Below are 25,863 nucleotides of genomic sequence, written 5' to 3' on the forward strand. Positions count from 1 at the left end.
TTGCTACTGTTGCCTTTCACAGGGGAGGAAAGTAACCTCAGTGAAGCCAAGTGACTCTCTGATGGTCAGAAAGAGTGACAGCCAGTGCTGGAGTGATCCAGTGGACTTGGTACTTGCAACCAGGATTCTCCAGCACCTACAGCTAAGGGGATTAGAGTATTCTTTTATTTTTTCTTAATGGCGTTGCTTTTATTTTTACTTATTTTTTAAAATTATTTTTTATAGAAGTGTAGTCAATTTACAATGATAGTTTCAGGTGTACAGCAGAAATTCAGTTATAAACATATGCATATGTATATACATAAGTTTTAGATTGTTTTTAGTACAAGTCATTACAAGAAATTGAATATAGTTCCCTGTGCTATATAGTAGGTCCTTGTCATTTATTTTATATTTATTAATGTGCATCTGTTAATCCCCCCTTTCCTGGCTGCTAACCACAGTTTGCTTTCTATGTCCATGAGTCCATTTCTAGCAGCACCGTTTTTCCTAGTAATATATGCTCTTTGGCTGCTTTCAGCTTCAGTAATTCCATCTTATCTGTGGGCACTTTTCTTCTGGTGGCCTTTATGTTGTTTGCACACATGGTAATAGAGATCTGTATTTGGGAGAACTCCAGGCCTAGTGTACTCCCTGGTACAGAGTGCCCACTGAGTTGATGCTTGAACTGGGAAAACAACATAGTAAATGTTGGAATTTCCACTATGGTTGAGACTTCCAGGTTTCTATAACCTGTTTAGCCCACCTTAATATTGGCTGCACCCATAATGGGTAATTTGGTGGAATTTCATGGTATGGTGGTGTAGAGACAGGGTCTTTTATGCTTCTTCTCTTTCCGTTTTCTAACACTCATTCTCCTGGGCCTCCCAGATCCTCCCCTAGAAGTTCCCAGGGCTGGCTTGGTGCTGCGCTGAGGCAATATTTATTAATGAGGACCTTTCCTCATCTCTTCTGACCCTCCGTTTCTTTCTCTGCACAATGAGGGCTTAGACTAGATAAGTGATTTTCAGTTTCTTTTAAAGCCATATTTCCTTTGAGAAACAGAAAATGCAAATCTCTCCTCCCATCCCAACCCTTTAGATTTTGATACGTCCTCCAAGGAGTGACATTGCTGTTTGTGGAAAATTGATGTGATTGTGATTCCAGGTGGCACAGAAAAGACTCTTCAGAGATTTATTGCAGGGAGAGGGCAGGAAAGCGGCAGTATGTCACACTTTCTAGTGTGAGCAGTGGAGCAGGGGCTTGGATTTAAATATGGTGTCTGTCGTGTCCTCTCTTTAATCTTGTACAATGTGATAAACTTCTCTACCTCAGTTTCTTGATGTGTCAAGTTGGGGTGATAATATTTTAGGGCTTTTGTGAAACATTATACACATAATCCATTTGTGTCTCAGTAGAACCAAGACCTGCTAGTGTTTCAGGAATTTGTTTAAAAAAAAAAATCTTGTCCATAGCACTCTGTCGGTGTGTATTTTGAATTACCTGGAGGGTGAGGGTTGAGTCTAAAGTCCATCTAAAGTCCATCTGGGGCTTGAATCCAGACCCCGTGTATGATATACACATGCTCTAACACTGAGCTCTACCACCCGCCCCTTCATCTTTTTCTTTTTGCTTTAGCTGCCAAAAATCTTACAGCTGAATTTCTAATTGGCCTTTAACACTTACCCTGACTTCATGGCATCCATTTTTATGACTTTACCTCCCCCTGGTTTCATTTAATTATTGAATCTCCATATTCTTTTCACTCTCACTTTTGTCTTTTTGTTATGGTTGTTAAGCTGTGTTTAAAAAATTGTTTAAATTCTCTTTTAGCAGGAGGGTGAAAGTAAATATTTATGTAAATAAATATCACACTTAAATGCTTTTATACATTCTAAGCTGTTTAGTAGTTACTTAAAAACCGGACTGATATTAAAGTTATAACATTTTTACATTATTTTTTAATTTTTTCTAAAGGTATAACTGATTTACAATATGATATGTTTCAGGTGTACAATAGTTGCTCCATTTATAGTTATTGTAAATCATTGACTGTATTGCCTATGTTGTAAGATACATCCCTCTAGCGTGTTTACGTTACATGTAGCAGTTTGTATAAGAAAGTTGGGTAACACAGAGTCTGGGGCGTGGCTGTGTCTGACTCAGGTTCCAGGTCACCCTGCCTGTCAGAGCCAAGGCCCTCACTCCTGTCTACAGGGCAGCGAGTGGAGGCAGCTCTCATCAGCGCTGGTACCAACTTCTGAGTGGCAGTGACAGCAGTGACTGTCTGTGGACGTGCAAAGTGTTGTTCCAGGAGATTTACATGCATTTCTTCATTTATTATTTAAAGCCCTCCTGTGAGGAATCGTTTTATGTTTTTAATGAATAATACACTTTATTTTTAATTTGATAGACTTGAAACTTCCGGAAAATTTACAGGATTAGTACAATGAACACTTAGATACACTTCACCTAAAAGGGCAGTATTTGTCCTTTTGTGTCTGGCTTATTTCAGCATACTTTTTTAAGGTTCATCCATGTTGTAGCCTGAAACAGTAATTTATTCTTTTGGTTTAATAATATCTTTTTTCTTTTTTTTTTGTTTTTGGTCTATTTAAAAATAGTTTCATTGAAGTCTAGTCAGTTTATAATGTTGCATCAGTTTCTTGTTTACAGCACAACACTTCAGTTATATAGGAATATACATGTATTCATTTTCATATTCTTTTTCAACATAAGTTACTATAAGATATTAAACATATTTCCCTGTACTATACAGTATAAACTTGCTGTTTATTCTATACAAAATCAGTATCTGCAAACCTTGAACTCGCAATTTATCCCTTCCCACACCGTCTCCCCTCTGGTAATCATAGTTTGATTTCTATGTCTCTGTGTCTGTTTCTGCTCTGTAGATAAGTTTCTCTTTCTTTGTTTTTCTTTTTTTTTTTTTAAGATTCCACATATGAGCGATCTCATATGGTATTTTTCTTTCTCTTTCTGGCTTACTTCTCTTAGAATGACATTCTCCAGATCCATTGATGTTACAGCAAATGGCATTATTTTATTATTTTTTATGCCTGAGTAGTAGTCTATGGTATAAATATACTGCAACCTCTTTATCCAGTCATCTGTCAGTGGACATTTAGGTTGTTTCCATGTCTTGGCTATTGTAAATAGTGCTGCTGTGAACATTTGGGGGAAAGTGTCTTTTTGAATTAGGGTTACTTCTGGATATATGCCCAGGAGTGTGATTGCTGGGTCATAGGGGAAGTCAATTTTTTGTCTTTTGGTGAATCTCCATACTGTTTTCCACAATGGCTCCACCAAACTGCATTCCCACCACAGTGTAGGAGGGTTCCACTTTCTCCACAGCCTCTCCAGCATTTATTGTTTGTGAACTTCTGAATGATGGCTATTCTGACTGGTGTGAGGTGATACTTGATTGTAGTTTTGATTTGCATTTCTCTGATAATGATATTGAGCATTTTTTCATGTGCCTATTGGCCATTTGCATGTTTTCATTGGAGAAAAGTTTCTTTAGCACTTCTGCCCATTTTTGGATTGAATTGTTTATTTTTCTTTCTTATCAAGTGTAAAAGCTGTTTGTATATTCTGGGAATTAACCCCTTGACAGTCTCATTTATTGTAAATATTTTCTCCCATTCCATAGGTTGTCTTTTGGTTTTGCTTACTCTTTCCTTTGCTGTGCAAAAGCTTGTAAGTTTAATTAGACCCCACTTGTATATTTTTGCTTGTAATTCTATTGCTTGAGTAGACTGCTCTAGGAGAACATTGCTGAGATGCATGTCAGATGTTTTGCCTACGTTTTCTTCTAAGAGGTTTGTAGTGTCTTGTCTACATGTTTAAGTCTTTAAGCCATTTTGAATTTATTTTTGTGTGTGCTGTGAGGGAGTAGTCTAACTTCATTGATTTACATGCAGCTGTCCAGTTTTCCCTACACCATTTTCTGAAGAGGCTGTCTTTACTCCATTGTATGTTCTCACCTCCTTTGTCAAAGATTCAATTTCCAAAATTTTTTGGGACTATTCTTGATAATTTTTTTACCCATTCATTGATGGATGGATATTGTTTGTAACCTTTGGCTACTCTGAATGATACTGCCATGAATATTGATGTGCAAGCTTTTGTGAGAATATGTTTTCATTCTGTTGGCTGCACAGTTGGCCCGCCATAGCTGTAGTTTCCACTTCATGGATCCAGATGGCTGGTTGTAAAGGGACTCGAACATCCTTGGATTATGGAATCCAGGGTGGTGGGTTCCTGAAACCAATCCCCCGAGGATACTGAGGGATGACCCTATATGTAGGAGTAGAATTGCTGAGCCATATGATAACACTAAACTTTTGAGGAAACACCAGACTTTTCCAAAGAAGCTGCACCATTGCCCCTTTCCAATGGCTGCATATTGAGGGTTCCCTTTCCTCTGCCTCCTGACCGACATTTGTTATTGTCCGTGTTTTGATTATAACCATCCTAGCGGGTGTAAAATGAGATCTCATTTTGATTTTGATTTGACTAGTGATGCTGAGCATCTATTCATATGCTTATTGGCCATTTGTGTATCTATTTAATTCCTTGGTAAATTTAAAAATTGGGTCGATTTTCTTTGTATTGGTCAGTTGTAAGCATTCGTTTTATATCCTGGATACTAGTCTGTTATTAGATATATGCTTTGCAAATTTTTTCTACTATTCTGTAGATTGTCATTCCACTTTACTTTTTTTAAACATTAAGACAATTTCTTTATAGGGGAGGTAATTAGATTTATTCATTTATTTAATTTATTTATTTATTTTTTGCCAAGCATGCACTCTATCACTTGAGCTACCCACTTCCCCTTTCATTTCACTTTCTTGATGATGTCTTTTGTAACAAGTGGTTTTAATTTTGATGAAGTCCAGTTTATCTGGTTTTTTTTTATCACTTCTGCTCTTGGTATTGTATCTAGGAAACCATAACCTATCCTAGGACCACAAAGATTTATACTATGTCTTCTTTTAGAAAGTTTATCGGTGTAGATTTTACGTTTCTGTCTGTGATCCATTTTCAATTAATTTTTATTTGTTATATACAATAGGGGGTTTCAGAATCTAAATTCATTCTTTTGCCTGCAGATACCCAGCTTTCCCTGCACCATTCATTGAATAGACTATTCTTTCAATGGAGTGTTGTTGGCACCCTTGTTGAAAACTGACTGTAAATGTAAGTTTCCCCCCTGGAATTTTTACTGTGTCTCATAGATTTATGTATCCAAACTTATGACAGTACCATAATGACTTCAGTACTATAGATTTGTAGTAAAATTTAAAGTGACTCCTCCCACTTTGCTCTGCTTCTTCAAGATTGCTTTGGCTGTCCTGGGCCCCTAGCACTTCCATATGAATTTTGGGATCAGTTTTTCAATTTTTGCAAAGAAGTCAGCTGGAATTTTGATAGCAATTCCACTGAATTTGTAGATCACTTTGGGGAGTCTTAACATTTTTAATAATATTGTCTACTATTCCATGAACATGGGATGTCTTCCATATATGTAGATCTTCTAAAATTTTTTCAGTGATACTTCAAATTGTTCAATGTACAAATCTTGTAAATTTTTGTTAAATGTATCTCCCATTTTATTTTTAATGCTGTTGTAAATGGGAAGGCTGAGCTTCTTAAGGGTGGGACTATATATCAATTTGTTTATTTCTAGGATTCCTACACATCAAATACACTAGGTTTATATTTGCTGCATAAATCTATCCACAACTCTTCCCTCCCCTGTGTTATAAAAAACCAAGACCCAGGTTAAACTACCTCAACACCTATGTGGAAGTGAGAAATGAGACCCTTGGGTGGGGCTTTGTGCAGATGATACTGAGAACTTATTTAGGATGGCTTCATCTTAATTCCTTTAAACAATCCTTTCAGTGTATATAGTCAGATACATTAAGAACATGCCCTTTTGATGTACAGAGGAGCTAAGACTATCATTTTCAAATAATTTCTAGTGAGAATGTTGTACTTGAAACCTAATTTGTATCTATCTTTGAAGATTTATGTTTCAGGAGCTTTGACTAAAGAACACCTGTCTTTATTCAATAACGACAACTAAATGCTCAAACAACATGTAAGAGTTTGAGCTGTAACTGGAGGCAGCACTTACCTCTCCCAATACACTTGTGCTGATCTGCTCAAAGGGGTTCGTCCAACTGTTTGTCAGTAGTCTGTTGGACAAAGCCATAAAACATTGATTTAAGGTTGCTGGAATGCAACATATTCTTATTAATACTAAGTAAGCCCATATTGAGTGCTTACTGTATGTTGGGAATTGTCCCTCAGTCTCACATGAAATTTATTTCTCTGAAAATCTTACATATTTCCTTGCTATTCCCACTTTACAGATAAGGAGACTGAGGATTAAGTCTTCTCTCTTTTTGGGGGAGCTCATTATCAATGACTGGAAGTTGTAAGGAAAAAGATATTGATTCATCCTGAGAAAACATTTTTCTGAGAGTCAGCATTGAAGAGGGTGACCACTGAAGAGGGTGATCATTGTTCGAGTGAGACGAGCCCCGTGTTGTACGGAGTCAGCATCCCAGTCCTGGACACGGTACTGTGCTGCGTGGTGGGTGAGGCAGCGTGGCCACGCAGGGAACGAGGATGCCGTGCCGTTGGGCTGTGCTCAGGCCTGGTGAGGCTTTCTCTGAAGAGCAGTGGACCGTCATTGACAGATTTTAAGTAGGGGAGTGGGGTGCTCTCGTAGATCACTTTTGTGTTTGTAGAATGCTTGCAAACATTCAGTAGGCTCGGCAGAAAGTGATGTGACGAATCAGAGTAGGGTGGCTGCAAGGTGTAGCAGTGTTCAATTTTCAAGTGGTTTTCAGTCCCATGTTTGTGGCTCAGTAGACGTGTCACTTTGGATGACGCACTCAAGGAAGTGAAACAATTTATCTAATCAATTGAAGCAGTGATGTACCCAATTCCCAGGACTGCTGTGGAGATCCAGTGAGATAACATTCGCACAGTGTGCAGCGTGGTCCCCAGCACAGAGTCAGTGCTGAGGGAGTGCCTGTGAGTACCTGGTAGGTCAGGTGTGGGTGGTGGGGCTCGGTGACTGAGGAAATCTGAGCCCTGAAGGAGGGGTCCAGTCACATCTGTGAGTGATGGGCCTGAGCTGGGAGGGGCAGAGAGACCTTCCCTCCCAAACAGGGGCCCTGGGCAGGACGGCTATGGGAGGAGCACCGTGAAGTCAGCTCTTTGCAGGTGGAGTTTGACTTGCCCTTGAGACATCTAAGTGCAGTGTCACAAGCTCACAGAGGAGGTCTGGGCCCGGGCAGTGCATTTTCCTATAATCTCAATCCCTGAGGACGTCGAGGTATTGATCACTGAACGTGAAAACATACTATACAGGACAAGTGAATAGTAGTATCATCTCTGTCATCAAAGCTCACATCTCTTTATTCATCACCCACTTTGTTAATTGGATACTAACAGGGCGGTTCTTCACCGCCCTCCCCTGGGCTCAGGCTCCACAGCAAAGAGCTGGTGAGCCTCCCTCTTTTCCAGAAGAAGACACATTTAGCTGGTAGCCTTCTATACCTCGCCAGACTTAGAATTTTAATTTGTTGTTTTAATTCTATTATCTGTTGGTCATCTCCTGACAGGAGAGACGTTTAACTCATGGTCATGTTTCAATTAGCTGTTACTGAGAATTGCTGATCTGATCCATAGTGTATGTATTATATTAACTTTGTAGAGTACTTATCATTTTTCTTTCTTTGCCCTTAAATTTTGTTTGCCCCTTCAAGTTTCTATCCTATTTTGGGCCTTATTTTTTTTAATTAAAAAATGTGTGTTAGTAGTTAAGAAAACAAAAGCAAAGAAACAATGCACATGGTACCTAAATTTAGAAAATATCTATTGTGTTTTCTGTCTCGGCAATGGAGGGTTCTAGAAACTCGTGAAAACGTTCATTACACAAGTTCCTTAAAATGCTGATTAAGAAATAAATCCTTCCTTCCTCATCTTTCAAGCTGCACAGCTAATTTTCAAGAAAGTGAGGGGAAATCCTCAGAATCCAAGTCATACCAGAAAGCAGGGATTCTGGGAGATACGCGAGCCTTAGAAGCCCTGGGGTGCTGGTTGGCTCCTGAACTGAGTGTTAGTTGCCCTGGCAGGAGGGCGGGAGGTGAGCCCCAGGCCTCTCAAACTGGGAGTTGGATGGCTCATCCTATGTAAGGCCAAGCACATCCTGAGAATCCTGTTTAATAAAGGGTGAATTAGAAAGGAAGAAAAATATCATTCCTCAAGGCAAGAAATTAAGGAAAGTCAATTTTTGGGGAAGCAGGGAAAAATAACAAATCCAAAGTAAGGATTTAGTTTAAAGCTGTTCTGGCATGAGAGTGACCACAATATCCTGGCAGAAAATCACAGCTCCTCCCGTAATGAGAAGTTGTGTTTTGAATGAATCAGTGAACAGCCATTCCGAAAAAGGCCTCCTGAGTCTTCTGGATCATGATACTAGACCCAAACAGCTCTCTTCCAAGGTCTCATTTAAATAACCAGAAAGGTTTTAAAGGAAAGAATCCATAATCATAGTTCTATTTATTGACATTAGTATATGCTAGGATCAGAGGTGACTATGGAGTTGTCTCCTCTTTTATGGACCTTACTTTCTGTTTGACATAGTTGGGGAGCTGGGTGGAGGGAGGTTTTAGTCTGTTGCAATTAGCCAGGAAAGGAAATTAAGAAAGCAGTGAAGGGTGGGTGACATTTTTAGCTGAGGACAGTCCTGTTCAGTTGGCTTTTAATTGCAGGCTCGATGAGTTTCACTGGAGGGAATTGATCTTACAGAAGATGGACTTAACTCAGGCCTCTTCAGAATGGACAAATGAACCTGGAGAAAGACAGTCAAATCTGTGCAGACATTGAAGTCCACGTGAACGTGCTGTATCCCTGAGCCAAAGATTGGACAAGTAGGCAGCACTTCTTGAGGACAGAGGAGTGGTTTTTAAGGTTCTCCAAGAATGAATCCCAGGGAACCGGGATGGCCAGTTGTCAAACTGTGACTTTGCTCTTTGGACGGTGTGCCCACCAAAGGTATTTTCCGTTTATTAGTTTTCATTTCTCTTAAATACATCTCAGGTGATGAGGACGTGGGCACAAGCATTGGACGCCATGTAGAGGTGACTTTGGATACCTGCCTAGAAGTGCGGGCACAGCAGCGGCTGCGTCGTACATCTTGCCGCCAACCCCGTTACCCGGCTCCGTGATCACGGCAGGGTGGTTCCTTGATGACCTGTCCGTCTCCTTTGTGACATTGTAACCCACCAAAGACCGGAGTGTATTAGCTTGGCTTTGTTCTTTTCCATCCTTCTCTTTGAATGGACTGATAGTGGACCCAGTTATGTTAGCAGATGTTTTACAAGTAGGGCTCTCAGTACAAACCTTGTAATCCCCGCTGTGTGATCTAGAGAAGAAAGTTACATTCTTTCCAAATTGTTTTGATGCACTTATGTGGGAAAATGGTGTACGTTTGAATATGTATTTCCTCTCTGAATCATCATGGCTAGAGATGAATGTGGGCAGACATGGAATGTGTTTTCTGTATTTGAAATGTATGGTCCCCTAAATTCTCCCCAGCTTTTTAAAGTCATCACTGGAGTGCTACCTCCAGAGTGTCCCAAAGCATCCACCACTGCCTGTTCTTCAGACACTGTGAGTTTCCAAGTTGGAGAAGGCTGCTAGCTGGTGAGGCATTCTCTGGCACATCTCTGGCTGGCTGATGTGGGCTTAGCACCCAAGACTTGGCAGACAGTAACTAACCACGATCACTTCCATTTCTGGGACACTCATTAAGGATTTTAGATGTATGCTAGTGGCATACGTTATTTCAATTAGTTTTCCCAGCAATCATAATTAGATTTTTTCACCTGTATTAAAATGTAAACTGTCAAAGCGAGTGACGTGCAGACTTTGGACTGGAACACGGGTCTTTCTGGTCCCTGTCTCTGTTCCCTCCCCGGCCTATCCTTCCAGATGGCCAGGAGACTCTTCCTCAGTCTTGAGTTTCCTGCTGATATTACCACTCTCTTTGTTTCTAGGAGAGGAAAACAAGTCTAAACTTACTTTCCAGTTGGAAATGGAATGGAGAGTTAACGTTGGAAGCCGGGAGCGTCTGTCCTGTGATGAAGCGGTCTCCAAGCCACTTCCACTGGGATGTCACGTCCTGTCTGGGCCCCTTTCTCAGCCTGTGCACAGGTGACAGCACAGATGTGCCGAGCCGTCCTCCCGGACAGGGCAGTGGGTTGGAAATGAGTTTGGGGATTTGGTTTCATTTCATAGGTTTCTGAGGGCCTTGGCCTGGCACTTCGAGTGGGACCATTCCCTGTCCCACATACTCGTGCTCTGGGCCTGTGCAGACCTGATGTGGCCTCAGCCTGAGGCTCAGGGCCCATGGTGAAGTGGAGAATTTTAGTCCAGGGTCTGTGGAGGCACTGACAATTCTGGGTCATGGGACATTGTCCAGGATGATAATAATTCCTCCCCGAGTTTCAGATTTCCTTGCCTGTGAGACGGGGTAGTAATAGTTTCTGAGATGATTGTAATGATTCAGTAAGGGGCGCAGCGTGTGCTGGCAGGTAGCTGGTGCTTAAGGAGCAGAAGTCGCAGTCACTCTGTCAGCCTCTCACTGTGTGCTCTGTGCTTTGAGAAGATGTGTTTTTGGTGAAAGTCCTGCCCAAATACTAGGGTCTAGATGAAACGTTGTTCCTTTACTTTTCCTTTCTTTTGCTCCTTCCTTTCTCTGCGTCTCATGTGTAGGGAGCAGATTCCTCTGTTTCAGGGAATACAGGCCTTTCTAGGAAAAGGACAGGATGAACGTGGAGAGGTGGGGCCGGAGGGGGTCTGGAGCATCTGCACAGCGCTGCTTCCCTGCATTTCTGCATCCGGTCCCATCAGTGCACGAAGTCAGCCTTCCTCTTCCTTCCTGTGTCATCAGGTCTCTGTTTTATGGGAAAACCTTTTTTACGTGTCTTTTTTCACTTACATGTTTCGTTCAGATGCTTGTTGCTTTTCTCCCTGTGCTTCAGCGTTCCTAGGAGAGAATTCAGCAGTGCAGCATCTTCTCCGAGCTCTATGAGTTGATCGGCTTCCACTGCAAGTCCATCTTCTTCAAGTGGGTGGCCCCCGTGCAGCGCATGGCCCCCGGCATCCCGGAGCCTGGCGGGAAGGCCTGCTACCGACTCCTTCTGCAGACACTTCCTGGCTACAGTCTGTCACTGATTCTGCAGGACTTCAACAAAGGTTTTGGAACTAAAACATTGCTTCAGTCCGATTAACCATGCCTTGTTTGGGCCCTGCTCTCCTGTCTCATCAGGGTGAATTGTGATTCGTGTAGAGCAGGACACAGCAGACTTTTTTCTGTCAAGGGCTTGGGAGTCAATATTTCAGGATCTGCAAACCTCCTGATCTCTGGTGCAGCTGCTCAGCTCTGCTGTTCAGACGCCAGAGCAGCCAGACAGTCCACACACCCACAGAGCTTTATTCACAGCAGTGGCTGGGGCTGGATTGGGGGTATGAACTGCAGTTTGTCCCCACAGCCTCCTCACTATTGACGCCTGCACCAGAGCATGCATTTGCGACAATGGGTGAACCTACACTGACACGTCATCATCACCAAGTGCCCATACTTGACACTAGGATTTACACTTGGTGGTGTGCACTCTGTGGGTTTGGACAGATGTACAATGACACGTTTCTACCATCACAGCATCATACAGAGTAGTCTGTCTTAGTGACCCTAAAAATGCTCCGTGCTGCACCTCATTCATTACTCCTTCCCCTCTAGCCTCTGACAGTAACTGATCTTTTAGTCTCTGTGGTTTTGCCTTTCCCAGAACACCATACAGTTGGAATCAGACAGTTGCGGAACCTTCCCAGATTGGCTTCTTTCACTTAGTAATATGCATTTAAGGTTCCTCCATGTCTTTCCATGCCTTGATAACTCACTTCATTTTAACACCATAAATAGTCCATTTTCTGCCTGGACCACAGTTTATTTATCCATTCACCTACTGAAGAACAGCTTAGTTGTTTCTGAGTTCTGGTGATTATGAATAAAGCTGCTATTAACATCTGTATGCAGATTTGTGTGTGGACGTAATTTTCCATTTTGTTCAGTAAACACCAAGGAGAACAGTTGCCAGATCATATGGTAGGAGTACGTTTAGTTTTTAAAAAATTGCCAGACCGTCTTCCAAAGTATCTGGGCCATTTTTCATTCCCACAAGCAATGCAAGAGAATTCCTGACACTCCACATCCTCACCAGCATTTGGTGCTGTCAGTGTTCTGAGTTTTGGCAGTTATGACTGGTGTGCAGTGATATCTAGCTGTTTCAGTCTGCAGCCCCTTGATGACAGATGCTGTGGAGCATGTTTCCATAGATTTCTTTGGCATCTAGTTTCCATGTTGAGGTGTGTGTTGAGGCATTTTGCTCATTTTTTAAGCAGGTTATTCATTCTTCTTGTTGAGTTTAAAGAGATTTTGGTGTATTCTGGATATCAGCCCTTTATCAATGTGTCCCTGCCCTTCACCTGCAGCACCGGAGTTGTCCTTTGGGTCTCAGTGGAGTGTCAGCTCTTCAAAGAGGTTCCCTGTCTTCACTCACCTAAATACTGTCCTTGAATTTTTCACTTTCATTGACTCACTTTGTTCTTTTAAAATAGCATTTCCCATAATTTGTAAGTACATTAAAAAAAAAAAGGCAATGATTGAACACTGCCTCCCCCACCAGGCTGTGTGCCCTGTGAGAGCAGAGACCCTGTCCCCACTCACCATGTCCCATGACAGCACATGTCACATGTCCATGTAAATGTGTGTAACATGGGGCCAAACCTGATGAGCAGCTATGATGACATGTGTTGGCTACCATTCATTGAATAGAGTTTGTTTCTTGATCTTAATTTTAAATCACATGAATGAAACATGTTTCTTTTGAAAAATAAAACAACAAAGCACACCTCCATGTGATTGGTACTTTCTACTTAGCCTTCTGACCCAGAAGGGGACATTCACCATCATTTTGTGGAGGAGGTTGGGGAGGTAAAGTAGGAGAGTGAGATCAAATAAAGTAAAAATGATAACTATCAGCTGGCTTTATTTTCACTAAGACAAATGTTACTTTAAACCATATCTCAGCTGTTGTTCTGTTGTTTTAAACACTTCTCATAGAATTAAATGGAAGCCCACTAAACCCTGAAAGGGAAATTATGTGCTCAGGTCCTGAAAAGTGTTTATGTCTATTTCTTGAAATGCACATTTTCCCTGCTGGTTACAGAAAGTCATGGCGGGAACACAGCCGTGAGCTGTGTGTGTCTGCCGGCTTCACGGGCTGCTCACTGTCATTTTCATTTTCTTGTGTTGCAGTGTATGAAGGTTTTCCATCAGACTGTTTGCTCAGCCCCTTCCTGAATGAAGGATTGAATTTTCCACAGGAAATCTTATGGAAGAGAGTGACAAGGCACATGGGTTTCCCAAAAAGCAATATTTGTTGTAATAAACTCTCACATTGGTGAACTTTTTGAATACAAGCGAGTTGAAAATTTTATCACTAGGTCATATGCCACAAATCTGTCTTAAGAATAAAAAGATTCAGATTTTATAGAAGAAGCAGTTTGAATCAAGTATAAATTACAATTTGTACACTAGTTGGTGTTAGAAATTATACTCACTCTTACCATAATTGCCTGTGGTAGGAACTGGATCATTATTTATTTATTTAAAAAAAATCCTCAAGGTTCTACTTGCCCCATTCTTGATGCGGCAGTGCTGAGGTTAGTTAAGTTGGGACATTTAGAATTCTTGGCTAGGTTTTCAGGACATTGATTTCAGCCTCTTTATCTTTTTTAGAATCTCTTCTTTGTGTCGGTCTTTGGTCTTTTGACAATGTGGAAATACTGCACAGATCTGTCTTTCCCTTTTTTCCTGTCTTTATGGGAAAAGATTTCTGTAAGACACACTACTAGGACATTAAGGATTTTGTGTGGGGTAAGTTTGGTCGGCTCAAAGGATTTCAATTAATACGTATTAATACTTGCTATTCAGCTAATGATAAGAAAATTATAAAATAACTTAAGTATACATCAATAAATATAGTACAATAAGCCCATCACCCAGATTAAGGAATTCACAAACATTTCCATATTTCCTTTATTCAGACCTTTGTTCTTTTATTTGTCCTTTGTTGAAGTATTTGACAGCAAATTCAAGAAAACATGTCATTTTACCCTATGTACTCAAGTAGGCATGTCTGAAAAATGAGGGCCATTTCTTTGATCAGGTTTTTCCATTTGACTTATGTGCTCATTAAGTACCAGCTGTATCAGGCATCTCACTAGGCATTAGGAATCCTTGGGGCAATGAGACAGTCCTGGCTCCCAAGGAAGTTAAGGGCTGATGGAAGAAACCAACACAGGAGCTTAGGTGCCTCACCTAAGGTCCCTGCGGGATGACACCAATTGGAAAAAAATTTGTGCACAATACAGTGGGATTCACAGAAGGGACTGGTCAGACTAGTAGGGCAGGCCGTGAGAGAGGCGGTCAGCAGGGCTACAAGAGGAGGAATCATTTGATCAGAATCTGAAATCTTTTCTGCCAACCTTCCTACCAAGCCCCTCGGGCCCATCACACACAACCCTATGCTGTAACTGTTTTTGATTCCTGTTACTACGTCTCCTTCAGGAAGGATTTTAAGGTGGAAAATATTTAAAATCAGTAATTGTTGCCAGAAGGGACATAGAACAAAGAACATGGAAACAACACAAATGTCCATCAGCACATGACTGGATAAAGACAAGGTGATACATATCTACAATGGAATACTACTCAGCCATAACAGATGCAATTTGCAGCAACATGGATGGACCTGAAGACTGTCATTCTAAGTGAAGTGGGGTGAAAATAGAAAGAAAAATGCCATATGACTTCATTTATGAGGAATCTAAAATTAATAGCAATAATAATAAGACCACAAATGAACTAATTGTTATTTTGATTTCTTGAATATGCTTAAGCACATATGACTGTCCTTTGTGATTGGATTACCATATTCTGTTTATTATTCTTTTGTAGTTGGCTTTATTCCTCTGGTAACTATGTAAGTTTAAAAATCTGAAACTCTAATCTGTTCTTAGAAACAATAATTAGTACATATATGTAACTAAAAAAATGCAGTATACTCTGTAAATGTATTTACATGCAATGTGTATGTGGAGTTGAACTGTAATAATTATACCTAATAATACTGAAAAAGAAAAAAAATAAAATAATATATAAAAAAAACTAATCACCCCTCTTTAAATATTAAAACATTCAGTTCTGAGATTCTGTGAAATACAGCATGGAAGTAGGTTTTTAAGATTTTCTCCTTGCTCCTTGGTGAGCAGCCTGGGCTGCACAGCTTGGCCGCCACAGGCACCCAGGACTTGCCGGCTTGCTCCTCACTTGTTGGGAGGAAGATTAGCTGCTTCAGGAATATTTATGCTCTTAGAAGTTGCTGAAAACCCACAGAGCTTCTGTTTACATGGAGTGTATCTGTCAATATACCCCATTTTAGAAATTTGAACAGAAAATTTAAACCCAAGAACTGACAAGCACACGCTGCCCCAGCACGTGGTCAAAGCAGTGCTGCCACGGTGGCGTGTGTTGGTTCTAGAAAAAATGCACCATACACTCAAGAATGAGGGTGAACCCACAGATCTCATCTCAGCAATGCTATGAAGAGGTGGGATCCAAAGCCCCTAAAACAGTGCTGAAGTCCCCAGATGTCCCAGAACACACAGAGCCATGGGACCAAGAATCCAGTGTCTCATGGATCATCAGCCGTGGAGACCACGTCCTGGGTCAGGAGAAGCAAAAGTAGGGATACCAGGCACACAGTCCTATTACAGCAAAGCTTTAAAGGTGTTGAATTGACTAAAAGAGTGGCAAAGATTTGCATTTAGAATACTACATTTCCTCTCCTGGAGACGTTAGAATGATAACACTGATTAACAGAGGATGATTGTAATGGATTAACTATGATACTGATGACATGAGCTGCTCACACTAACCCTGCACTCAATGTAGACTAAGCCTTTTATGCACACACTTCATTAGGTCTCCACATCCCTGCAAGGTGGCATTAAGCACTCATACAACCATGAAATCAGTGACTATAAAACAGTCACAAGGCTTTCTCTGCAGCATGAGGTAGCAAAACCAGCAAGGATTTTCAATGACAAAATCCAAAATCATATATATTTGGGAAAGAAAGCAAACAAAACACAGAAGGACAATAAAACAAAAGAGCAGATGGAATGGAAACTTTTATTGAAGAAAGCAATGATTGATTCAATTACAACAGGTAATGTCCCTGGTATAATTGAACCATCAATCCAAATTTTTGGAATAGTGAGTTGTGAAATTACTGTCTCAATTAATATTGGAATTCCTAGTTGGACCAATTTGATATACATCACTGGTGTGATGTTATCTATTTAGGTAAATAACAATATTCATATTTTTTAATATTGTTAACAGGAATCATAACACAGGACTCCAGATTTAGAGAATTCAAACAACTACTATCATACTCCATCCAGTAAGGACAAGTGTCCCTGCGTCACCAAAGCAATGAGAATTTGCACACAGAAAACACAGTTCTCCAGTTGTGACAAATACAAGACCGTGAACCATGAATTACGAGAAGAAGCAACTGTTTAAATGCCATGGGCAAAATTTTTTATCATCTTGAAAACATCACTGATGCACTAAGAAAAAAAATTGTTTTACTAGCAAATCTAACTGACACAGGGGATTTTCCAAGTGAGAAGGTAATTCCAAAAAGTGCAGTAAAATGAGTTAAGATGATCTGTGCAGTGAAGGAGCTGATATTAGACTGACAAGCATCACGATTTCCGGTTTTACACTTGCTCTCTTCTTGTCACCTCTGACACAAGAATGAATCATATGATTTTTTTCTTTAGGGAAAAAAAGATAAATAAAATCTAACTAGAAGATGTGGTATGGAAAGCAGTAATGAAGTTGTCTAACCTAAAAATGCAGCCAGTGTAATGTAGCACTTATTCGGGCACTAGAATTTTTTAAATCATGAATTATTTTATATCCTATTTCTATCCTAAAGGAGGCACTTAAAGTTTTCTACTTTATTCAACATATCTTGTGGGGGTTGTGATATATACCGGTATGGCAGTTTTCAGAGATTCAAAATCACCTCTGTGGTTGTGGTCAGGAAAGGCAAGGCTCCCTCACTGCTGCGATGGAGAAGGAATCCCCGGAGTCAGCCTCCGGGCAGCTTCCGAAACGCATTTGCTTGCACTTAGCACAGGACACCATCAGCAAGTGTAAATCTGACAAGATTTCCCTGGGGACCTGGGAGGTGCGCTAACATTCTGAAGCCACTTGTTTCCCAGTTAGGTAAGGCTTGGAAAAACAGTTTATTAGAAGTGACTCCCTTTGTATGTGCCTTTTGTCCTGAGAGGTCACTAATTAGCATAAATATAAAATACCCCATAATATAAGAATTTAGGTACCCCATTTTTCAATCTACCTGTCTATTTGTTTATCATATTTATGCTTAGGTTACACTTTCCATGATGTTCAATTCCGGGCACCAAAAAAGAAAGGTTGCAAAATATTTCTTATAAAAAGCAGGAATGGGTCTAAGGTTTAAAAACCACTACTGCTAACAACAAAAGCCAGACAATATTTTTAACCTCAATTGCATCAGACCTTCCCGAATTCCTCCCTTAAGTTCACTGTTACAACAATAATGGAATCTCTGTCCTTCCAAGACTCGGGCCTGATCGCCACCCATCCAGATATCTTTCTGTGGGTCCCTACTTGTCCTCGAGGCCCCCAAACACAACTTACGGGTTGAAATTTCTTCAGTGTTCCTACTGTAGGGGAAACCTGGAAGTCTCAGGCACTGTCCAGGAGTCACACCTACCTGCAAAAATCAAAGTCATGTGACTGTAACGGGACAACCCAGGTTGTGTGGTAGGGCTGAAAGCTTACCAAAAACAGCTTTGGGGGCCTTACCTAAGCCCTCCAGCTCCTAACATGAAGAGGGACAGGGAGGCCAAATTAACCACGAGACTGTGTGGCTTAATTACCCCATGAATAAAGGATTTGTGCCAGTGCCACCTTTAGACAGGGAACCCCAGAACCCAGACTTGGAAGCACCCTGTCCCCTACCCTCTGAACAAATATTCTCTCAAGACACATAGTGGGAGATGGGAGCCCCGGTGAGCTCTGGAATAAGATGCGACCTGAAAGACTGCTGGTAACAAATGGTGTGCAGCTCGGGCAGCCCCCAGGACCACCAGCCATTCTGGTACCACTGATGCCCACACTTCCATCCACAACAGTTTCTTCAGGACACTTATGCACATATAAACATCACACAAAAATGATTGCTTAGACATATTTTAAGAGAAATATCATTATGAGAATGCCAAATTCATGACATGTCAGAGTCAAGACCCCAGAGTATTTACTGGATGAGATCTCACGTGTGCCCCGCAGTGAGCTTTAAACCCTTAGGACACAGTCATGGAACAGTAGGCATTTTCTTTCTTTCCTCCAAGTTGGCTTTACTGGAGAACTCCATAGACACAGGAAGACTCTGTTTCCCACCTCTACTACTTACACAAAGGGCTCATCATGTGGTGAGGGATCAGCGCTGGTGCGACCAGCTCCAATGTGAGCACTGCAGTGCCCAGCTCCTTGAGGAGCAGAGCTCCACCCACAGGAGCAGAGACCCCCCAGGAGCAGAGCGCCCCCCACGGGCACTGCAGTGCCTGCAAGAATCAGGAGTCTGATGAGTGAGCCAGGGGTGGGCAAGTCATGAAGCAAGCACCGCTCCCTCAAGCTCTGCAGGGGATCTCTGTGTCATCTTGAATAAATACAGTCAGCGTTAAAGATGTTTGACAAGAGGGTAAAAGGTAAGGCCTCCCCAAATCTCCTTGCATTCCTTTAGTTGGAGACCTGGTAGAACACATGGCGACAAGAGACTCTGGCTTTTCATGCCCACGTTGGCCTCAGGGCTACAGGGGAGGCCACGGTGCTGCCTCCGCCCCACCTCCTGCCTTCATCCTGCAGAACTCACAGGGGCCGCTGACTCGTTTCTCTGACTTTCTCTCCTTGGTTGTGCTGCTCTTCCAGCTTTTAAAAACTCACAAAATCCTTACCGGAAAATCTTTATCAATGAACCCAAGTCAAATGAAATCAACCAAAGAGGCACACTGCTTTCTTCATTACTTTATATTTTAGGATGAAATTCTTGAAGACGACACCCTGACCTGAAGGGGTAGATGGAGGAGAAAAGAAAACAAGACAAGCATTTTTGGGCCCATAAAAAATGAGAGGTAACCAGATGGTGTCTAGTCTTCATTGCACCTCTCTGCCTGCCCCAATTTCACATGCCCTTCCCAATTGAACTCATCAGAACTCGACTGAAGGAGACGGCTGTGCAAATTTATTGGAAACCAAATAAATCACTACGGAAACAGTCTCCCAAACCCAGCGAGAACACTGTAAGCTGACCAGTGCCAGGATCTGAATACGTGCAGATCCAAATTCCAATCCCCTCCCTGGTGGGTGTACTTACAGTGGGGGTGTCGCCGTGCAGTTTGTCTGCATCCAACATATAAAAATGAAAGGGACTCCAGTTTTCAACATCACAGTCCCTCTGAAACAACTGGTGGTCAATTAGCGTTTGTCGCCAGCAAAACTCGATTTTCTCCCCTGCACGTGGAGGTGAACACACAGAAGAGACTGATGATCCCCGCTGCGAGTGTAGCTAAGTGTGTCTAAGCAAGCTGGCTCCATCAGCATCCTGATGAGCAGGGGAGTGTGTGAGCCGCGGGGCTCTGCAGACTAATGGCCAGGCAAGGAGGGCACTTTCTTACATTGGGGAGAAAAAGGCTGAAGCAGCACTCGCTGGAAATAAATTCTAATTAAACCTTCAGGTGCTGTTCCTGCAGCAGAAGCCACGCCAATAGATGAGGCTCCCTCCGTGCTGTCCAGTCATGTGAACCAGGCTCATTAATATACCTGTGTGTTTGGTTTAGCAAGTGAAACATGTCTGTTTTCTGGAAATTACATGAGGGTGGAAAACCTTCCAAACATGTTCATTTATTTGCTGTGGACTTTGTTTAATCCTCTTAAGAGCATTTAGAATGACAAACTTCTTAAATTAGCATGTTTGCCCGAGAGACATTTCCAGGCACATGGGCCGAAACCTAGGACAACCCAGAAGCAAATTCAAAACCGTTCCAGCTGCACAGCACTGCAGAATGTGTCCAGTTTGAGAATCAAGGATTTTTTCTCCACACACTTTTCCTCCTCTGCCCAAATTAATCAGCCTCTGCTGCTCTTGTATAATGAGTATCGTATGACTCATCTTCTCTGCCTGTAAAATAGAAATGGGAAATACTTCTGCCCAATAAAATGACATAGAACTAACCCCCCAAATTATATATATTTAAAAAAAAAACAGGGCTTTACGCTGTCCAGGGATATGAATCATTTATTTAATATATCAATTGTTACTAGAATAATCTTTTCAAAATATAACCCCTCCTCAGAAAACTTCAACTACTATTCGATAAAAATATCACAGAAAATTTCTGAAAAGAATTTAAAGGAAAATCATTTTTAACTGAATCATATTCTAGGCACACTGAATAAATTCTGTTTAGAGAACTACTTGTTTTTAATAAATGACCTATAAAAATACACCCAGCATTAACCAGTAAATCTTCATTCCTTATTTTAAAATTCTTAAGGCATGCTATATTTCTTAAATCAAATGAGGAGATATTTGCAAGCCAATGGACAATGGAATTACCTAAGAAGACATTATAAAGCAGCAAGAGCAACTAGCACTTTGCCAAGCATTCTGCCTGAGAGTCACTCGTACCATCTTATTTTGACCTGACTGCTTAGAGGTGAGCTCCATCAGCCCATTTAACACATGGAGAAACTGAGGCTATGTGTGGTCATGTTTCCAGTACTTGGTGGAGCCAGGATCCAAACCCGGATCTTTGTCTATAGAGCCTGTGCCTTTACCAGATCACACTAAATTTCTCACTCTTCAAATGCACTCAGTCCCCGAGGTAACACACCTTCCTTGCATTTCTAGGAGTTTTAGGAATTACTGAATTACAAGGACTAATCAGACATTTGTGTGAGCTAATTTTTTATTTTCTGATTTTCCTGAATCAGTTCAGGCTGAATTCATTCTACTTACGAGAAGTCCTGAGGCAGAGGAGAGAGGGGAATATAAGCCAGACATAAACAATTTCAAGAGATCCACTTCATCAAGGAAGCAAAGTATTAAGTAAACCATTCTGCAACATGCTTGTCAATAAACCTTGGTGTCTCTGTCTCAGCCTGAAGGAGGGTAAGCCCTCCAGCACATCTGCCTTCCAGCCACATACCCTGGATGATCTTGGTTCCCTCACCGGTGACACATGTGTTCTCCTGGGACTCTTTGTAGAGATTAAATGATAAAACTGTATGCAAAGGGGCTACTTCATTGCCAGACAGTAGGCACTAAACAAATAAAAAAATTATTTTGTCTCATGAAAATGGGAGGCAAGTCTCCCAATTAAACATTCCTGATAGAATCCCAACAAGCACTTTAATTTATCTACAAGAAATTGTAAAATAGCATTTCTTTTTTGAAGGCCGTATCCATTCTCCCTACTTTTTACCAATCCTGGTTGTTATCCTGAAAATCTATTCCCAGAACGTGGCATCCATCTCCCATATTTAAATCCTTTAAGTTTGAAATTATGATGAAGCTTGGGCACATAAAGATTCACACCATAATTCACAGAATAAACAAAGACCACAGGAACAGGGCCACCTCCAGACCCCATGTGCTCAGGACAGGCTCCAAACTTCACAAAATCAGAAGCATACTGTTTGAAGAGAAAGAAAATTGAATGTGATCAAGGAGGCTGACATAGAGCACTGGCCGGCTCACAAGGCGACCCCTTCGCCCCCTCGTCTGACCTAAGTCATCGAACACAGTTATCCGTTGATCTCTAACTAAAACTAGAACACGGGTAGGGTTGGAAAGTAACATTTTTTCCTACAATATATACATATTTTCAACTAAAAATTGGCACTTGTCATCTGCCTCTAATTTGGTTAAGTCATGAGCCACTGCAGCTGCTGACCTTCAAAACCCTCTGAAAGTAGTTAAGTGTGGAGATCAGGAATGGGGCGCTCTGTGCTCTGGGAAAATGGGCAGAAGAGTCTTCAGATAGTTAGACATTTTCAGGAAATTTTATGCGCCCAAATTCTTGCATCCCCTCCTATCTAGAAAAGCACTAATATCATTAACAGAGACACCTGCTTCTTGACTAGCAGCAGCCTCTGCCTAAACTTGTATTTGACCGCACGTCCCCCTTCACTGAAATCTTATATAATTCTGAGCTCCCCCTCCTCTTCAGAGCAGTTCCTCCGAGCTCTCTGAGATGCTGTCACCTGGGCTTTGGTCCTTATTTTGCCCCAGATAAACTTTAACCAACAAATCTCACTTTTTGTGGTTTATCGACAGTACCACAAAAATTAAGCTTACATGCTTGAACTCAGAGTAAACATTCAGTATCAAATATTTCTTGACTTAAATTCCTATTTAAATGTAAATAATTATTCCATTTCTTAAATATAACATCTTTAAATATAAATTAACAGATATTTGTGAATCTTTGAAAAATATAGTCTAGAAAAAAATTTTAGCAATTAAAAAAGCTATTGTGTGGAGCTTTAGAATTTCAAAAGTGGAAGAGAATAGTATTGTAACTCAAGTTCTTGTTTTAAATGCAGAGATCCTGAGGCCTCAAAAGACATATCAATTTGCCTGATTTTATACACTGTCCTTTAACAGAAAAACTTGAACTAAGTTCCTGGTCTTTGAGAAACCAAGACTTGCTCTGCTGGTGCAGGGCTGAACTTTATGAAAATGGGTGGTGAGAAAGAACCAGAATGCGGGGGCCTGGGAGAGGCAGCGGAGGAAAGGAGGGTCTCACCTGGTCGTGGGTGAGAAATAGGCTCCCGCAGTGCTGGTGTGATGGGCATCCCTCAAGTGCCTGAAAACTACTATTTGGCACACCTGCCACCGAAACGCACACAAGCTGTTTAACTAGAAGGCTGACCAGGAGGCTTTCTCATTGACACAACAAGCTATTTTCAAGTTAACTCTACAACTACAGGAAGAGAAAGAATAGAAAGCAGATATTAATTATTAAAAATTTACACCAAGAACCAAGGAAATTCCAGGAGAAATATAAAGACGTTGGACGTTTCATTATGCGAACTTACTGCCAATTCATTTGTCTTAAAAGCTGTGCTATAAAATATATTGTCCTTTGTTGTTCCAAATCACATTTGAAAGAAATAATGTTTCTTAAGGGTGTTTCTGGAAATTTCTTCTATTTCCTAACACCAAATCTCAGACCCTTAAAGAAATGGGGGGTTGGCATTTCGTCCACTGTTCTCTAGGCAATTTGTTTTTTCCTTCAAAGAACAAGGGGGGAATCACACAGAAAAGAATTTGAACATCAGGCTGCTTACATTTCCTCCGGGAGTCTTGGAAAATAAGGTGGAAATGAACAGTAGGACAGAAACATGGCGGGAGAGTCACTGGCTAGAAGGTGAGAACAAATGTGTTCTCCAACGTGCTCTGGTAGCCACTAGTTTAAATGAACCGAACAATTGTTCGAGCATACACGCACTTCTATGGGAAAATCTCAACCGTTACCAACCGATCAGTGCAGCCCGAAGCAATGGACGGACTGCGGAGGCCCCCGGCATCTCATCGTGGTGTCTTACACCATGTGCAGGATGAGCAGTGCCTCCCCGCCCCCTCCCTCCCCTCCCCTCGAGGGAGATGGCTGGTCCTGAGCTGAGCTTACCTCATAGCAAGCTGTCTCTCAGCCCTCTGTCTAAAGCAAGATAAAAGCAGGAAAGCTACCTGGGACTTTACAGAACCAACCCAAAAGGGAACTGAAGCACCTTTCTTCCCTCCTTTCTGCTGCCTGGAATGTGGGCCTGATTTTTGACCCTCAGTCAGACACTTTGGGCCATCAAGTTGACGGGCTGAAAATAAAAGGCATCTGGTTCTCTGACCCTGGGACCTTCATGCAAACCAGCCCTGTGGTACCGATTGCTTGACTTCTTTATGTAAGAGGGAAATACAAGTTTAGCATGTGTAAGCTACCGCTGTTATCTGGGGAAGTAGGTGTTGTACATTGCCACGGTAAGTCCTAATAATAAAGTTAAAGATTCACCAAAAACTATTTACCAAATAGTTAATAAATGATAAAGAGTTCCTGATTTTTGTTTTAATGCTATGAAATGTAAATCAAGTTTCAGCATATGCTAGTAAAACAAGACACTGTGGAGAAAAAGCAAAACAGAGATTATAGAACAGAGACACAAAGCCTCCTCTTCTCCAAGGCACAGGAGGACAGCCGTGACTCTACGTGCCAAGGTTGGAGTCTCATGGGCTCCCTGTTTTCCTTGCCTTGGGTTGTCTTTTCTTTCCAGCCTTGGGAAAAATGGATAAGGCTGCTGGTCAAATCATTTCAGGAGCAGCTTCCATCGTGTAGAACCCCTGTCTCTTCCTTTCCTCTGCCTCCTGGAATGTTCTGACACAATTAATCAGTCCAGCCTTCTAAATTGAGCAAATGGAGCTCAATCAATCTGCTTTTAGACAGAGTTAGGAAACAGACATTAAAAAGCATAACTAGGAAATCTTATCTTCCAGAGGTCATTGCACAGATGAAATAGGAGAATATCTGTGAATCACTCTGTAAACACTAAGTACAATACAAACAATATTACTACTGATTCTATGTCACATTCTTCAAAAAACGAAAACAGAATAGTTTTCTACCAGAAGGAGAAGGTGCTTTGCAATTTTCTGTCACTTTAATTCTTCAAAAGTTTCTATAAAATTGATGTCTTTAAAAAATCAATGCACATTAGGGACTAAATTTAATTCCTTCATCTTCCCCTGTTTAACAGATATCAAGAATGATACCATTTCTAGACATTTTATCTAGGAAAGCCTTTGGTATACATGAGGCACAGAGCATGACAAATTGTCACTATCACTCAGGATAGGAAACCCATGTTTGATACCCGAACTTGAAGACATGAAGAAGATGCCTGGCATGTCCCACTGACCTTTCAAGCTGTTATTTTTGAAACACTTGTTTCTTCTTGGTCCAGAACAGACCCGCATTTGTTGATGTGAGACTCTTTAAGTGAAAAGGTAAACCCATCATTACACTTTAGAGACTGAAACTTTACCCTCCTCATCCATGTGGACATAGCATCCTTACTGATTCCTAACATGAAAAATGACCACCAATGACATCTCAGGATGCTCCAATGCAGAGGTTCTCTGCTGCAGTGAGGAGGAAAGAGCCGTGTGCTTCAAGATGTACTTACTGTCTGTAGCTCACTTGGCAAGACACGGCAACTTGTCTAAGCTAAAGCTTAAAAGTGGAAAATAGAGACAACATCCATGGCAAAGAGCATTCGGAGGCTAATTCCTTGGCCCCACTTCATCGCTTCTCAAGAGCCGTGGGCAATACCTTGAGAAAGGCAGCAATACATTACCCAACTCATCAAAAAGCTGTGCCTCCTACTAATTGACAGTAAAGCAAGTGTCATCTGGCTCAACAGATCTCCCTGTGTCTAACAGTGGTCGTCTACTTTTTCTTTATTTTCTCAGTTGGGGGACACTCCTTTTTTGAAAATCCTCCTCCCTGCAGTAGAAGTTCTTATTTTCC

The 25,863-nt window shown here is 41.4% G+C and overlaps 1 long non-coding RNA gene across 2 annotated transcripts in view; it reads left to right on the forward strand.

Moving 5' to 3' along the window:
• The window catches only part of LOC135320924 (uncharacterized), a 34,188-nt gene extending 24,029 nt beyond the window's left edge, over positions 1–10,159 (forward strand). For both annotated transcript variants that reach the window (XR_010380295.1, XR_010380294.1), the window contains 4 exons: positions 5,118–5,205; positions 6,387–6,676; positions 8,802–9,084; positions 10,089–10,159. This is a non-coding gene — a long non-coding RNA (uncharacterized LOC135320924). The remainder of the gene's footprint in view (positions 1–5,117; positions 5,206–6,386; positions 6,677–8,801; positions 9,085–10,088) is intronic.
• The last annotated feature ends 15,704 nt before the right edge of the window (positions 10,160–25,863 follow it).

This window comes from Camelus dromedarius, unplaced genomic scaffold, assembly GCF_036321535.1.
Source record: "Camelus dromedarius isolate mCamDro1 unplaced genomic scaffold, mCamDro1.pat HAP1_SCAFFOLD_183, whole genome shotgun sequence".
In the NCBI taxonomy this organism is placed as follows: domain Eukaryota; kingdom Metazoa; phylum Chordata; class Mammalia; order Artiodactyla; family Camelidae; genus Camelus; species Camelus dromedarius.